The 14,438-nt window shown below is 37.9% G+C and overlaps 2 long non-coding RNA genes across 2 annotated transcripts in view; both read left to right on the top strand.

Moving 5' to 3' along the window:
• The window catches only part of LOC135110046 (uncharacterized), a 43,900-nt gene extending 43,382 nt beyond the window's left edge, over window positions 1–518 (top strand). The window contains exon 3 of the long non-coding RNA XR_010273059.1: window positions 445–518. This is a non-coding gene — a long non-coding RNA (uncharacterized LOC135110046). The remainder of the gene's footprint in view (window positions 1–444) is intronic.
• A 3,206-nt stretch (window positions 519–3,724) lies between these two features.
• LOC135110045 (uncharacterized) overlaps window positions 3,725–14,438 on the top strand; it is a 31,357-nt gene continuing 20,643 nt past the window's right edge. The window contains exons 1-3 of the long non-coding RNA XR_010273058.1: window positions 3,725–3,925; window positions 12,398–12,526; window positions 12,852–13,010. This is a non-coding gene — a long non-coding RNA (uncharacterized LOC135110045). The remainder of the gene's footprint in view (window positions 3,926–12,397; window positions 12,527–12,851; window positions 13,011–14,438) is intronic.

The following is a 14,438-nucleotide window of genomic DNA, read 5'->3' as shown; positions in this document are numbered from 1 at the left end:
GAGTGGAACCCCCCCCCACACATGTGAAGCATACTCCATACATGGACGGATATGGCCCTTCTACAGCATTAGCAGCTGGGGGGTAACAAAAACTGGCGGAGACGTCTTAGAACACCTAACTTCAAAGAAGCTGTTTTAGCTAGAGATGAGATGTGAAGTTTCCAGTTCAGATTATAAGTAAAGGACAGACCGAGGATGTTCAGTGTAGAAGAGGGGGGCAGTTGAGTGTCATTGAAGAAGAGGGGATAGTTGTCTGGAAGGTTGTGTTGAGTTGAAAGATGCTGTGTTGAGTTGAAATATGGAGGAATTTAGTTTTTGAGGAATTGAACAATACCAAGTTTGCTCTGCCCCAATCAGAAATTTTAGCAAGATCAGAAGTCAAGCGTTCTGTGCCTTCCCTGTGTGAAATGTTTACCTGCTGATACATTATTTCATTACATATAGGATGTGTTTGGAAACCAAACGTCAAGAGGTCTTACTATCTTCAAAGAAGGGGTGAAAAATTTGTTGCCAACGATCAAAAAGGTAAACATATCATCTGTTACCCAAAGAGACAGTGAGGTAAGTGCAAATAACACCAGTTTGTCATTAACGACCATTATCTCTCTCTCTCTCTCTCTCTCTCTCTCTCTCTCTCTCTCTCTCTCTCTCTCTCTCTCTCTCTCTCTCTCTCTCTCTCTCTCTCTCTCTCTCTCTCTCTCTCTCTCTCTCTCTCTCTCTCTCTCTCTCTCTCTCTCTCTCTCTCTCTCTCTCTCTCTCTCCCTCTCTCTCTCTCTCTCTCTCTCTCTCTCTCTCTCTCTCTCTCTCTCTATATATATATATATATATATATATATATATATATATATATATATATATATATATATATATATATATATATATATATATATATATATATATATATATATATATATATATATATATATATATATATATTCACCACCAGCTTTGGCTTTCCTCTGCCTTCACTGACCATCCTGGTGAACTAGCCTACAACTTTGCTATCCTCCATGACCTAGGGCAATTGGTGCAACACCCTACTCGTATTCCTGACCGTCTTGGAGATACGCCCAACACTCTTGACCTTTTCCTGACCTCTAATCCTTCTACTTATGCTGTCACCCTTTCTTCTCCGTTGGGCTCCTCCAATCACAATCTCATATCTTTATCTTGTCCTATCACTCCAATCCCTCCTCAGGATCCCCCAAAGCGAAGGTGCCTCTGGCGTTTTGCCTCTGCTAGTTGGGGGAGCCTGAGGAGGTATTTTGCTGATTTTCCTTGGAATGACTACTGCTTCCGTGTCAGAGACCCGTGTTTGTGTGCTGAGCGCATAACAGAGGTGATAGTGTCTGGCATGGAGGCGTACATTCCTCACTCTTTTTCTCTTCCTAAACCTTCTAAACCTTGGTTTGACACAGCTTGTTCTCGTGCTATACATGATAGAGAGGTGGCCCACAAAAGATACTTAAGCCTTCTATCACCAGAATCTGATGCACTTTACATTTCTGCCCGGAACCATGCCAAGTCTGTTCTCCAACTAGCCAAAAACTCCTTCATTAACAAAAAAATGTCAAAACCTTTCAAGATCTAACTCCCCTCGTGATTTCTGGCATCTAGCCAAAAATATCTCCAATAACTTTGCTTCTTCTTCTTTCCCTCCTCTACTTCAACCAGATGGCACCACTGCTATCACATCTATTTCTAAAGCTGAACTCATTGCTCAAACCTTTGCTAAAAACTCTACCTTGGACGATTCAGGGCTTGTTCCTCCCTCTCCTCCACCCTCTGACTACTTCATGCCACGTATTAAAATTTTTCGCAATTATGTTTTCCATGCCCTCGCTGGCCTATACCCTCAGAAGGCTTATGGACCTGATGGGGTCCCTCCTATTGTTCTCCGAAACTGTGCCTCCGTGCTTGCACCTTGCCTAGTCAAACTCTTTCAGCTCTGTCTGTCAACATCTACCTTTCCTTCTTGCTGGAAGTTTGCCTACATTCAACCTGTTCCTAAAAAGGGTGACCGTTCTAATCCCTCAAACTACCGTCCTATTGCTTTAATTTCCTGCCTATCTAAAGTTTTTGAATCTAACCTCAACAGGAAGATTCTTAAACATCTATCACTTCACAACCTTCTATCTGATCGCCAGTATGGGTTCCGTTAAGGCCGCTCTACTGGTGATCTTCTGGCTTTCCTTACTGAGTCTTGGTCATCCTCTTTTAGAGACTTTGGTGAAACTTTTGCTGTTGCCTTGGACATATCAAAAGCCTTTGATAGAGTCTTGCACAAAGCTTTGATTTCCAAACTACTCTCCTACGGTTTCTATCCTTCTCTCTATAACTTCATCTCAAGTTTCCTTTCTGACCGTTCTATTGCTGCTGTGGTAGACGGTCATTGTTCTTCTAAATCTATTGACAGTGGGGTTCCTCAGGGTTCTGTCCTGTCACCCACTCTCTTCTTATTATTCATTAATGACCTTCTAAACCAAACTTCTTGTCCTATCCACTCCTATGCTGATGATACAACCCTGCACTTTTCCACGTCTTTTCATAGGTGTCCTGACTTCTGATCTTTCTAAAATTTCTGATTGGGGCAGAGCAAACTTGGTATTGTTCAATGCCTCAAAAACTCAATTCCTCCATCTATCAACTCGACACAACCTTCCAGACAACTATCCCCTCTTCTTCAATGACACTCAACTGTCCCCCTCTTCTACACTGAACATCCTCGGTCTGTCCTTTACTTATAATCTGAACTGGAAACTTCACATCTCATCTCTAGCTAAAATAGCTTCTATGAAGTTAGGTGTTCTGAGATGTCTCCGCCAGTTCTTCTCACCCCCCCCAGCTGCTAACTCTGTACAAGGGCCTTATCCGTCCATGTATGGAGTATGCTTCACGTGTCTGGGGGGGTTCCACTCATACTGCTCTTCTAGACATGGTGGAATCAAAAGCTTTTCGTCTCATCAACTCCTCTCTTCTAACTGACTGTGTTCAGCCCCTCTCTCACCGCCGCAATGTTGCATATCTAGCTGTCATCTACCGCTATTTTCATGCCAATTGCTCTTCTGATCTTGCTAACTGTATGCCTCCCCTCCTTCCTCGGCCTCGCTGCACAAGACTTTCTTCTTTCTCTCACCCCTATTCTGTCCACCTCTCTAACGCAAGAGTTAACCAGTATTCTCAATCATTCATCCCTTTCTCTGGTAAACTCTGGAACTCCCTGCCTGCTTCTGTATTTCCACCTTCCTTTGACTTGAATTCCTTCAATAGGGAGGTTTCAAGACACTTTTCCACCAATTTTTGACCACTGCTTTGACCTTTTTTATGGGACTGGCATTTCAGTGGGCATTTTTTTATCAGATTTTTGTTGCCCTTGGCCAGTATCCTTTCTACATAAAAAGAAAAAAAAAAAAAAAAAAAAATATATATATATATATATATATATATATATATATATATATATATATATATATATATATATATATATATATATATATATATATATATATATATATATATATATATATATATATATATATATATATATATATATATATATATATATATATATTCAGCATGTGTGTGTGTGTGTGTGTGTGTGTGTGTGTGTGTGTGTGTGTGTGTGTGTGTGTGTGTGTGAATATTTATTATTTAACAGTATCCTTACACTTGGCACTCATTTACTTTTTCTTTTCTTCGATCACTAGCTTGTTATATCACCTTTAAGAGTGATGGTGATTGTAGTAAGCGACAATCCAACTTATCTCAGTGAAATGGCAAAGTTGTGTTCCGAAGCTGGCCTTCTTCGGTGGCCTACGAAGATTCTCATTCTAACTAATGTACCACATGGGAGCCTCCACGAACTTTCTCCTCTGCTTTCTGAAACAAATAGTGTTTTGTTATTCAGAAATACCATGCGAAATAGGTAAGTCTCTCTCTCTCTCTCTCTCTCTCTCTCTCTCTCTCTCTCTCTCTCTCTCTCTCTCTCTCTCTCTCTCTCTCTCTCTCTCTCTGCACCTGCTATACTTTACGGTTAAGTGATAACAAAGTCTTAAAACTTCCGAACATATTATTTTGCAGACCTGTGGTTTTGTATTAAAATTCCATTATTTATTTTTCAATTACTTTCATATAATTTCAACACATGACATAATGACCTAACAATTCCTTATTGTAGAATAGTCCATGCAGAAGTATTAGAGTGAAAGGTCTGAAGATATGGAATAGTCTACCACTTGAAATAAAGTCAAGTATTTCAGTAAAAAAAAAAATATATATATATATATATATATATATATATATATATATATATATATATATATATATATATATATATATATATATATATATACACACACACACACACACACACACACACACACACACACACACTCACACACACTTATATAACGTGAGCGTTACATTGCACAAACTGGCAACTTGCCTCTTCTCGGTCTGAAAAAAAAGTCTTCTGTGAGAAAATAACTGTATTGCTACTTAAATTATTCCCTCATATGTTTTTGAAAGCACAAAGTAACGGATTCAGTACTCGACATATTCGTGTAAGAGGTAGTTATATTTTTGTGACCGGTCTTTGTTTTTGGCTAAGAAAATATTTTTAAATAAAGTTTTCTACTAAGGTGATGTGTGATGCTTGGAAAATATACAGGCAACGATTACGTACCACCAGTGTTAGTGTTTCACTAGAATGGTGAAATAAATATAAAACTACGCCGGATAACTGTAGGGAATGAAAAGACTCTAAGTATATTGGTACAGAAATTGAGCGATGAGGTTCGTGAAGAAGTTCCTTACCACAGACATGGTTGTGTAGCGTTCCAAAATGTTTGACAACATTTTACATAGTATGGAGAGACAGTTAAAGGAGCATCCTCAGCTTGCAGCGTCCCACATCGCTCCATTTCTTCACCAATGCACTTACATTTATTTTTTTTTTCATTACCAATAATTATGCGGCGTAGTCTTAAATTTGTTTCACCATTCTAGTGAAACCCTAACACCCGTACTATGTAATCGTGGTCTATAGATTTTCCAGGCCTGAGACAAGGGCCAGAGTCGCTTTCCTACGAGCCAGTCGGTGTTAAGCCAGGACATAGGGCAGACATACACCAGTAAGGCAGATAAAAGCACGAAGACCCAGAGGATATATATATATATATATATATATATATATATATATATATATATATATATATATATATATATATATATATATATATATATATATATATATATATATATATATATATATATATATATATATATATATATATATATATATATATATATATATATATATATATATATATATATATATATATATATATATATATATATATATATATATATATATATATATATATATATATTAAAGAGTCTTTGTTTGATTAGACATTATTTAATTATTCAAAGGAACTCTCAAAGCAAAGTTAACTCTTCCATTAAAGAGGTGGGCAGAATAGTGGTCTTATGCACCGAACCCATGGGAGGAGGGGAGGCATGCAGTTAACAAGATGAGAAGAGCAGTTACCATGAAAATAGCGGTAGAAGATAACTAGAGATGTAACATTGCGGCGATGAGAGAGAGGCTAAAGACAGTTGGTTAGAGGAGAGGAGTTAATGAGACGAAAAAGCTTTTCATTCCACTCTGTCTATAAAAGCGGTATGAGTGGAGCCCCCCAGAAATGTGAAGGATATTCCATACATGGACGGAAAAGGCCCTTATACAGACTTAGTATCTGGGGCGTTGAGGAAAACTGGCGGAGAGGTCTCAGAACGACTAACTTCTTAGAAGCTGTTTTAGCTGGACTAAAATATGAAATTTCAGTTTAGATTATAAGTAAAGGGCAGATCCAGGATGTTCAGTATAGAAGAGGGGGACAGTTGGGTGTCATTAAAGAAGAGGGGATAGTTGTCTGGAAGGTTGTGTTGAGTTGTGTTGAGATGAAGGAATTGAGTTTTTGAGGCAATGAACAATACCAAGTTTGCTCTGCCCCAGTCAGAAATTTTAGACAGATCAGAAATCAGGCGTCCTGTGGCTTCCCTGCTTGAACTGTTTACTTCCTGAAGGGTTGGACCTCTCCTAAAAGACGTGGAAAAGTGAAAGGTGATACCATCAGCGTAGGAGTGGAGAGGAGTGGATAGGATAATAAGGTCACTGATGAATAATAACAAGAGAGTGAGTGACAGGACAGAACCCTGAGGAACACAACTGTTAACAGATTTAGGAAAAGAACAGTGACCGTCTTCCACAACAGCAATAGAACGGTTAGAAAGGAAACTTAGAGATAAAGTTACAGAGAGAAGGACAGAGGCCATAGGAAGATAATTTGGAAATCAAAGTTTTGTGCCAGACTCTATCAAAAGATTTTTATATGTCTAGGACAACAGCAAAAGTTTCACCAAAATTCCTAAAAGAGGATGACCAAGATTCAATAAGGAAAACTAGAAGATCACCAGTAGAGCGGCCATGACGGAACCCATACTGGCGACCAGATAGAAGGTTGTGAAGTGATGGATGTTAAGAATCTTCCTGTTGAGGAAAGATTAAAAAACTCTAAATATGCAGGAAATTAAAGCAATAGGACGGTACTTTGAGGGTTTAGAACGGTCAAAAGATTTGGGAACAGGGTGAATGTAGGCAAACTCCCAGCAAGAAGGAAAGATAGATGTTGACAGACAAAGTTGAAAGACTTTGACTAGGCAAGGTGCAAGCACGGAGGCCCGGTTTGGAGAACAATAGGAGGGACCCCATTAGGTTCAGCGAGGTGGACTTACTTAGCAGTTGCAATATTCCCTTACCTGTAGGAGAGGAAACAGGTTAGCGATCTCATTTATTTAACTCAACACTGGAGACCTGAAGGACTCTGTGAAGGAGGTATTGACCCCTGCATTAAACTACATAGTTCGTAGTTCAGTGAGGCTGACCCGACTTAGTGGCAACCGTGAGAAGGGCCAAACCTGGTGTTATGACTATGTCTTTAAGGGGGCAGGAGACCAGAAGGACCCTGTGAACCCATAGTTAGGCCCTGCACTAGATTACTTAGGTGGTAGTCTATGGGAGCTGACCCGAGATAGTGGCAACTATGGGAGGGGCGGAATCTGGTCGTAACAAAAATTGGTAACCTAGTCAGGATTGTTGGAAGCTCCGTAGCCACGTGGGGGCGACAATTGCTTGTTGTTTGTTCCGTTGCCCTTTGTGTCCCCATACTCAGCTTGCGTCATGGAGGGAAAGGCTGGTAGCAGGATCGGCTCACGACCCAAGTCTCCTGCCTCTGCCGGAAATGGCAGTGCAAATTTGACGTAGTTTGGTGTGAGGACAGTCCCGCAAATAGTGCTCGAGGACATTTAAGTCCTACCCACAGTACTGGGGAATTTCCCAGACAGAAGATATCTCTGAGTAGATTAGATTCAAATTAAAAATGAGAAGAATAGAACTGGAAGCTGAGAAGGAGGCTAGAGAGGCTAAAAGATTTAATATAGAAGCAAAGAAGGAGAAAGAATTGAGAAGGCTTCAGTTGGAAGTTGAGGCTGAGTAAAGGAGATTGAAGGTTGACAAGGTTAGGGAAGCCAGGAGGCTGACGACCGAGGAGATGGCAAGATTACTTGAAAAGGAGCAGCTAAGGTTGCTTGAGGCAAAAAAAGATGAGATGAGATTACTCGAAGCAGAAAAAGAGAAGAAGGCAAGGATGTATTAAAGGGAAGAGGCTGAGAAGAACAGACTATTTGAGTTGGAGAAGACTCAAATAGAAGTTAATTCACTTCATGGTTTGATGAGAGGAGGAATAAAGGAAGACACACTATGGTGCAAAGTTTGAATTATTATTATTTTATTTTTTTTTATGTAGGAAGGGCACTGGCCAAGGGCAACAAAAATCAAATAAAAAAAATGCCCACTGAAATGCCAGTCCCATAAAAGGATCAAAGCAGTTATCAAAAATTAATGGATTAGTGTCTTGAAACGTCCCTCTTGAAGGAATTCAAGTCATAGGATGGTGGAAATACAGAAGCAGGCAGGGAGTTCCAGAGTTTACCAGAGAAAGGGATGAATGATTGAGAATACTGGATAACTCTTGCGTTAGAGAGGTGGACAGAATAGGGGTGAAAGAAAGAAAAAAACTCTTGTGCAGGGAGGAGGGGAGGCATGCAGTTAGCAAGATCAGAAGAGCAGTTAGCATGAAAATAGCGGTAGAAGACAGCTAGAGATGCAACACTGTGGCAGTGAAAGAGAGGCTGATGACAGTGAGTTAGAGGAGAGGAGTTGATGAGACGAAAAGCTTTTGATTCCACCCTGTCTAGAAGAGCAGTATGAGTGGAAACCCCCCAGACATGTGGAGCATACTCCATACATGGACAGATAAGGCCCTTGTACGGAGTTAGCTGCTGGTGGGGTGAGAAAAAACTGGCGTAGACGTCTCAGAACACCTAACTTCATAGAAGCTGTTTCAGCTAGAGATGACACGTGAAGTTTCCAGTTCAGATTATAAGTAAAGGACAGTCCGAGGATGTTCAGTGTAGAAGAGGGGAACAGTTGAGTGTCACTGAAGAAGAGGGGATAGTTGTCTGGAAGGTTGTGTCGAGTTGATAGATGGAGGAATTGAGTTTTTGAGGCATTGAACAATACTAAGTTTGCTCTGCCCAAATCTGAAATTTTAGAAAGATCAGAAGTCAAGCGTTCTGTGGCTTCCCTGCATGAAATGTTTACCTCCTGAAGGGTTGGACGTCTATGAAAAGACGTGGAAAAGTGCAGGGTGGTATCATCAGCGTAGGAGTGGATAGGACAAGAAGTTTAGTTTAGGAGATAGTTAATGAATAATAAGAAGAGAGTTGGTGACAGGACAGAACCCCGAGGAACACCACTGTTAATAGATTTACGAGAAGAACAGTGACCGTCTACCACAGCAGCAATAGAGCGGTCAGAAAGGAAACTTAAGACGAAGTTACAGAGAGAAGGATAGAAGATGTTGGAGGGTAGTTTGGAAATCAAAGCTTTGTGCCAGACTCTATCACAAGCTTTTGATATGTCCAAGGCAACAGCAAAAGTTTCACCAAAATCTCTAAAAGAGGATGACCAAGACTCAGTTAGGAAAGCCAGAAGATCACCAGTAGAGTGGCCTTGACGGAACCCATACTGGCGATCAGATAGAAGGTTGTGAAGTAATAGATGTTTAGATAGGCAGGAAATTAAAGCAATAGGACGGTAGTCCGAGGGATTAGAACAGTCACCCTTTTTAGGAACAGGTTGAATGTAGGCAAACTTCCAGCATGAAGGAAAGGTAGATGTTGACAGACAGAGCTGAAAGAGTTTGATTAGGCAAGGTGCAAGCACGGAGGCACCGTTTCGGAGAACAATAGGAGCGACCCCATTAGGTCCATAAGCCTTCCGGGGGTTTAGGCCAGTGAGGGCATGGAAAACATCATTGCGAATAATTTTAATAGGTAGTAGCATGAAGTTGTCAGAGGTGGAGGAGAGGGAGGAAGAAGCCCTGAATCGTCCAAGGTAAATTTTTTTGCAAAGGTTTGAGCGAAGAGCTCAGCTTTAGAGATAGATGTGATAGCAGTGGTGTCATCTGGTTGAAATAAAGGAGGAAAAGAAAAAGAAGAAGCAAAGCTATTGGAGATATTTTTGGCAAGATGCCAGAAGTCACGAGGAGAGTTAGATCTTGAAAGATTTTGACACTTTGTTAATGAAGCAGTTTTTGGCTATTTGAAGAACAGACGTGGCATGGTTTCGAGCAAAAATATAAAGTGCATGAGATTCTGGTGATGGAAGGCTGAAGTACCTTTTGTGGAGAATAATTGCATCCTCTTGATGCCATTTCACCTCTTGTTTTCTCAGGCAGCTAAAGCTAAAGCGGTCACCTTTTTCAAGAACATGCTGAATGCAGGTAAACCTCCGGAAGAAATAAAGGTAGATTTTGACAGACAGACATGGAAGAGTTTGAGTATGCATGGTGCATGAATGGTGGCACAGTTTCGGAGGATAATAGGGGAAAACCCAGGTCCATAAACCTTCCGAAGGTTAAGGCCAGCGAGGGCATGGAAAACATCACTGCGAAGGATGTTATGGGGTAATATAAAGTAGTCGGAGTGTGGATGAGAGATAAGAACAAACCATGAATCATCCAAGGTAGAGTTGCCAGCTAATATCTGAACAGCGGGTTCAGCTTTAGAAGTAGATGAAATGATAGTGGTGCTTTCAGGTTGAAATAAAAGATGGAAACATGAAGATGCAACATGAAATATATATATATATATATATATATATATATATATATATATATATATATATATATATATATATATATATATATATATATATATATATATATATATATATATATATATATATATATATATATATATATATATATATATATAATTTTTTTTATCTATTTATTTATTTTTTCAGCTATGTGCTAGAAGTCGCGAGTGGAGTTAGATCTTGAAAGATTTTTTTGCACTTTCTATTAATAAGATAGTTGTTGGCTAGTTGGAGAATAAACTTGGCATGGTTCCGGGAAGTAATAAGAAATCTATGAGATTCGTTATCATGTATAGCACGAGAACAGGCTGTGTTAAAGCAAGGCTTGGAAGGTTTAAATTGAGAGAAACAGTGAAGAATATATGCCTCCATGCCAGACACTATCACTTTTATTATGCGCTCAACACACAAAGAAGGGTCTCTCACACGGAAACATTTGTCATTCTAATGAAAATCAGAATAACATCCTCGTCATGTCCCCCAAAATAAGCAGTGGCAAAACCCCAGAGGCACCTCCGCTTTGGGGAACATGAGAATGGATTGGAACGATAGACTAAGATACAGCTATGAAGTGATTGGAAGAACCCTACAGAGAAAATAGGGAGACAGCATAACCAGAAAGATTAAAGGCTGGGAAAAAAAAAATCATGTTGGGTGTATCTTCAAGACTGTCAGGAATACAAGTAGTGTGTTTCAGCAGTTACCCTCGACGTATCAGAAGCTTTTGAGAGAGTTTAGCACAAAGCTTTGATTTCCATCTACCCTCTTACAGCTTTTATCATTTTCTCTCTAACTTTATTTCAAGTTTGTTCTCTGACCGTTCTATTGTTGCTGTGGAAGACGGTCACTCTTCCTAATCTATGTCAATTAACATTTGTGGTCCTCATGGTTCTGTGCTGTGACCCACTCTCTTCCTATTTATCATTATGTTCTAAGCCAAACTGCTTGTCTTAGTCTCACCTACGCTACTGATACCACCCTGCAGTTTTCCACGTTTTTTTCGTAAATATCCAACCATTCAGACAGTAAATAGCTCACCCGGGGAAGCAAGAGAACGCTTGACTATTGTACAATCCCTCAAAAACTCAATTATTCCATCTATCAACTCGACACAACCTCCCAGACAACTATCCCCTTTTCTTTAATGACACTCAACAGTCTTCCTCTTTCCTCGTTCTGTCCTTATAATCTAAACTGGAAACCTCTCATCTTATCTTTACTTAAAATAGCTTTTATGAAGTTAGGTGTCCTGAGACATCTCCGCCAGTTTTTCTCATCCATTTCGCTGCTGTTATGTACGGGGGACTTATCTGTCCTTGTATGGAGTAGGCTTCACAAGATCTCTAAAATTTTTGTTTGCAACAGAGCAAATTTACTATTGTTACATATGCCAAAGATTCAGTTCCTTCATCTATCAACTGGACACAACATTTCAAATAACTATCCCTCCCTTTTGAATGACACTCAACTGAACCCATTTTCTAAACTAATCACCCTTGGTCTGTCCTTTGCTTTTATAATGGTGACTTCACATCCTATCGCAGTTGAGACAGCTCATATATATATATATATATATATATATATATATATATATATATATATATATATATATATATATATATATATATATATATATATATATATATATATATATATATATTCAGTTTCTTCATCTATCAACTGGACACAACATTTCAAATAACTATCCCTTCCTTTTGAATGACACTCAACTGAACCCATTTTCTAAACTGATCACACTTGGTCTGTCCTTCGCTTATAATGGTGACTTTACATCCTATCGCAGTTGAGACAGCTTATATATATATATATATATATATATATATATATATATATATATATATATATATATATATATATATATATATATATATATATATATATATATATATATATATATATATATATATATATATATATATATATATATATATATATATATATAAAGAAATACATATATATATATATATATATATATATATATATATATATATATATATATATATATATATATATATATATATATATATATATATATATATATATATATATATATATATATATATACATATATATATATAATCTTCCAATTAGTGTAAGTGCTTATGTCCGACTACCATATGCTCCAATAAAATCGGCGCCAATGAGAATTGCTTCATGGACGGCAAAGGGTGGTCTAAAATCAACGTCATCACTTCATCTTTTTCCTGACAAATATTCAATGTAAGTATTGCCGGCGGGGGAGATAGATGTAATTTCACACCCAAATTCATATAATTTATCGAAACAATTTTTCTCTCTCTCTCTCTCTCTCTCTCTCTCTCTCTCTCTCTCTCTCTGTGTATGTATATATATATATATATATATATATATATATATATATATATATATATATATATATATATATATATATATATATATATATATATATATATATATATATATATATATATATATATATATATATATATATATATATATATATATATATATATATATATATATATATATATATATATATACATATATGCATATATATATTGTATAGATTCTCGTCAGCACCGCAGTTGGTTGTGGCGGTCTTCTTACACCCTCATCACAAATTGGATTGGATTGAGGACCCAAATGCTGATGGGGGTCGCCGTCTTGTCTTCGAAGGAGCTATGGCGGAAACCACCAAATTCATTGCTACAGCAATGAACTTTACGTATGTATAAATAAATAAATAAATATATATATATATATATATATATATATATATATATATATATATATATATATATATATATATATATATATATATATATATATATATATATATATATATATATATATATATTCAAATATTACAAGGATAACATAGAGATATTGTATTATTATGTGACTTCAAAAGGCTACATACCAAAAAAAAAAAAAAAACATTCGTCATACTTAAGTTACTTAAATTAAAAGAGTCTACATCAACTATAATTGGTTATAATAAATGATAGAGATAACTCGGTAATGAAATAAAGAAGAGGCTACTGTTGTTCGTTTGGGGAAGGGTATGCTCGCTTTTAATGACACAACAATGTGATGCACCATCCGTATAGTATAGGATAGGTATGTCACATTGTGGAATAGACATGCTAGACGTTTAGGGATAAAGTAGAACAGATTCGCCGTGAAATGGAGAAAAAAAAAAATTTTCAAAACAGAATACCGTTTCATAATTTTATCATATACCATAGGAGTAAATAATTGACAGACATAGCATTGCAACGTGGTACATATCAACAAATTTAACAACTGTTTACGTCTCAGGTAGAGTAGTCCGCACCACACTGGGTTTATCTGAAAGAGCAGCGTCAGCTCCCGAGAAAGTCAGGGTGTCAGGAGGTGCAAGTAATCACTGTGTACCGTACAGGTACTGAACACGTACGGCTTTTGACTACAGCTCACTGTTAGGTTTGAGACGAAACTGACGGTAAATTTACTACCAGAAGACATGAAACACGCGCGAATAGTACAGTTTTGAAAAATTATCATTGTAAGGACAAATCTAGCAACCTTGCCACTGGTACTTCAAGAATAGTGATGCAACCTTGTCTAGGGTTTTGAAGGGAGGTAACAACCAGTCAGTTTGCAGGTCTACTATGTTATCTGGTAGTATAATTTATCTTTCAGGAAAACTACGCCTTAACAACAATGACCCATGGCAGCTAAAACTCCGATAATGATTGATTACACACTGAGAGACGACAAGCCACTGTCCATCACAAACCAACAGTGGCCTCAAAATACATGTGTATTTAAGGGAGAAGACAGATAATTACTCCCAGTGAGGTCTAAAGCACTGTTCAGGGAGTGCTGTGAACTTATCATTAAACCCAGCTGTTACCTCACCAAACGTTTCCCTTTCTGTCTCACAACACAAGGGGGCAGTCACAGCCTGCCCTCTAAAGACAAATCTCTTCCTACACACAAAATTATGAACACCTAATAACACACACACACCTTTAACTCAAAAATGTTAAAATTATCATGGCGACTCCTACACCAGCCTCGGAGTCTCCCCATCTGGGGAGGGGACCATAAATGTTCCCAGGTCGGACTGCCTTTCTGTCGACGACCCTAAGTGTCTTGACACCCCCCA

The sequence above is a fragment of the Scylla paramamosain genome, chromosome 19 (genome assembly GCF_035594125.1).
Source record: "Scylla paramamosain isolate STU-SP2022 chromosome 19, ASM3559412v1, whole genome shotgun sequence".
Taxonomy (NCBI): Eukaryota; Metazoa; Arthropoda; class Malacostraca; order Decapoda; family Portunidae; genus Scylla; species Scylla paramamosain.
Note: the sequence above shows the minus strand (reverse complement) of the source record. Positions and strands in the feature narration are given on the sequence as shown.